We start from the raw sequence: 3,427 nt of genomic DNA, 5'->3' as shown, positions 1-3,427 counted from the left end.
CCAGGCCTCGCCCCTGGCCGCGCGCTGCGACGCACGCGCCGTCGCCCCACGCTCCGCCCAAGCGCGGCGGGGGGGGGTAGGGGTGGCGGGGCGCGCGGGGTGCGCGCGTGCCGCTCAGCCAGGGAGAGGGGGAGAGGCGAGGGGCAACGGCTGCTCGCGAGGGGCTGTGCGTGTGTCACACGCGGTAACGAGCGAGGGGTGGGAGAGGGGCTGGTGGAGGGAGAGGCGGTCGGGGCTGGCCGAACTCGGCTGGTTCCGTTCACCGCTTGCGCCTTCAGCCACAACGCAGCAGACCTGTGCGGTCGAATCATGGGAAATGCCTGGGGGCTATAAGCGGGTAAAAAGCGGCTGACAAAATAATTTTCATTGAGAGAGAGTCACCAAATGGGGGAAAGTAACTATTTTCGACAGTGTTAGACCCAGCGCTATTTTGTAAATTGGCAGTAAAGGTAGAACTTGTTGGCTTACGCAGTTGTGTGGTAATTGAAGGATGATGATGGGAATGATGAGGGATGATGATGTAGAGCATTTTGGATCATGAAGTAAAGTACTTTCTTTGAAAAATGCACTTTAATACAGTCGGAAGTAAAACTGCAGCTCTTCACCTTCTGTGAGAAAAATGTGAGCAACCACCAGTGGAAGTTCATGCAATTCAAAATGAAAAATAAAGCATATATTTCAGGTACTCTCTGAGCCTGAGGAACAAACCATTCAGTCAGAACATGACTTTTTTCCTTTGTTTCTGTCTTTAAAAAAGTTTTCCCAGATTGTATGCTTTAGTCTCACACAGCTCAATAGATGGGATTCTGTTTTTCATCTCATGATTCTTGGGCCCCAATTTTTAAATTTTTAATGGTAGCATTGGCAGTACAGAGACCAAAACAAACGTCCTGATCCATTCCTAGGTACTCCACGTAAGCATATTGGGTAATAATTTTCTACAAGTGAGGCTGATGAGGACAGGGTTCATCTAAGAAAAGCTTACAAGAATGCGCAATGTCTCTCACTAGTTTTAATACACAGCATATTATATATCCAGTGAGGTTGGTTCATTGTGCTATGTTTGGCTTTTCAAGAAGTCCTTCACTGAAGATTCTTGAAGACAATAAATTTGGCAAAGGATCAGAGAGAGTCACTCATTAATTTTTCTGAGTTAATCCTCTGATGAAAAGATTGGAGACAAGATATTGGAATAAATTAGAATTTTTCCTTAATGAATTTTTTTTTCTCCTGTGACCTGTGCTATTCAGCATCTTCATCAATGATGAGATCATGGTGGGGTGATAAAATTTGCAGGTGATGGAATATTATTCGAGGTAGTCAAAACTGAAGCTGAGAAACAGCAACCATAACGCTGGGAGACTCCGTAATACAAAAGCACGTGAAATACAGTTGGTAACTGGGATGCAATGCATGTAGGCTTCTTTTTTTTCCAAGTTATACTTGCATGACTGAAGGGCTCTTAACTAGCCGTTTCCAGTCAATAGCAATATCTTTGAGTTCCTGGGAATAGTGTTTTGAAAAAAAATAGAGCTTTTCATCAAAAAAAGCACAATGACTGATGGGAATTGTAGAAAGGGAATAGGACATGAAGTAGAAACCATCATATTGCCATTGTACCCTTGTTACAAACACCGGATGCAGTTGCGGTTGTCCCGTTTCAAACAGAAGGTACGAGTCTTGGAAAGGTTCAGAAAAGGAGACAAAAATGATGCAAGGATGCATTCCAGAAAGAAAAAGAGGTCTCTTCATTTGGGAGAGAGGTGATGGAGGCATAGACATATGTCATGCCTGGGTTTCCCCAGAGATCCTCTTTCACTGGAAATTCTTTCTGAGCATATGCATATCTGGTGGGACACTTTAGGGAAAATACCTCCCAGCTGACTTTTCTGTGCCTGCTCCTTTCTCCTTCCTTGGTCGCTTGGGCCACTGGCCATGGCTTTAGGCTTAAGGAAGAGGCAAATGTTCACTTTGTGACCAGCCTTTTACATTTGTTTTGTTTTGTACCATCATCCCTGACATGCTGTGAAGAATATCGGTACATCTGGGTCTGAAATTCCCTACCAGCTATGCCATGTCAGTAAACAAAATGCTGGCTTAGTTTGGCTTGGCTGATGGTGGAGAGAACGGTCCTTGAGTCCTGTCCATGCAGCAGTGTCTTTCTGTAACTAGTCTGTTGACTCAGGAGCATGATTCCCAACAGGGCTGGATTTACAGCCTGGGTAGTGTTAGCTGCCAGGAGGGTATTTAACTGCAGGAAGAACTGGTAGTCGCATACTCCTGCCTCCAGAATTGGGGAGAGTGACTCAGGCAGAGGCATTGCTTATCTGGTGAGGTGGTGGGACTGAGGCGGGGAGGCAGGGGACAGAGTGATTTCATCCCTCACCAAGCCTTCCCTGTAGTTGGTGGTGGAAGAAGTGGCCTGGGGACTATGGCTGATACAATTGTTCCCATTTACTCATGAGCGTCTTTTTTCAGTGCAGGCAATACTGTATCCTTGCAATGAGAAGCGCCTAGTGAGGAGCACAGTCTTGCCAATACTGGGAGTGTGGGAACATCCAGAAGTGGGAGGAAGTGTTAGGTAAGTACCTCAAAGTGGCAAGTGACCAAAGCTAAACCTTGCTAGATCCTCATTGATGTGGAATAGCTGGTGTTTTGCTTCTTGCCCACCCTTCTACGAACTGGTTGGGACCACATTTTGAGACTCCAGCTGGACTTGGAAATAATAAGTGACAAGCGATCTTGGTTTCCAGAAATGCTGTCTGAAGGAGCAGGAACTAGATTTTGCTATCTTTACTTACCTTCAAGGAGCAGCTGCAGGAGGAAGTGGGCCTGCCTTTGCTGGCTTGCCCTGTTCCTTGTAGCCCTCGCCCCAGAAAGAGCTGAGTAGAAACTGAGCATGGTGGCCCCATGCTGGCTTGGTTTTGCTCCTATAAATAAAAATCGGAGATTTACACAACTGACACAAACTGACATTTGGTTTTTTGATACCTGATTTATTTAATTCCGGTTAACAGCTTTCAGAAGGATGCCTCACCCTTTGCCCCCTGCCTTGGCTTGTCCAAATTCAGTACCTTAAAAACTGTTTCTATTAAAGGGATGGTAGAAGGCATTTAGTCAGGAAAGGGCTGAAGGAAGCACAGCAGCTTGGAAGACAGGGCTGAAAGCTCAAGCTTTGTCTGCTCCTATGTCTGGGTGGGTGGAGGCAATGAAGTAGTGCTCACTTGAGAAACTATGTCCTGAGGTGATTTTTTGTTTCCACGCAACTCCGGCTCTGTGGAGTGATCATGTCCACTTCTGCACTTGGAGCCTTTCACTTAAAAAGTCTTCCTATAACAAGGGTGAGGCTTTAAGTGCAGAAATGGGCAGCAGGGTAGAGGACCCAATCTGAATGTCTGCCAGAGCGGGTGGTGGGGAAGATAAGGCC

This window comes from Rhea americana, unplaced genomic scaffold (genome assembly GCF_003343005.1).
Source record: "Rhea americana isolate MKP2758 unplaced genomic scaffold, rheAme1 scaffold_473, whole genome shotgun sequence".
In the NCBI taxonomy this organism is placed as follows: Eukaryota; Metazoa; Chordata; class Aves; order Rheiformes; family Rheidae; genus Rhea; species Rhea americana.
This window is presented reverse-complemented; position numbering follows the sequence as displayed.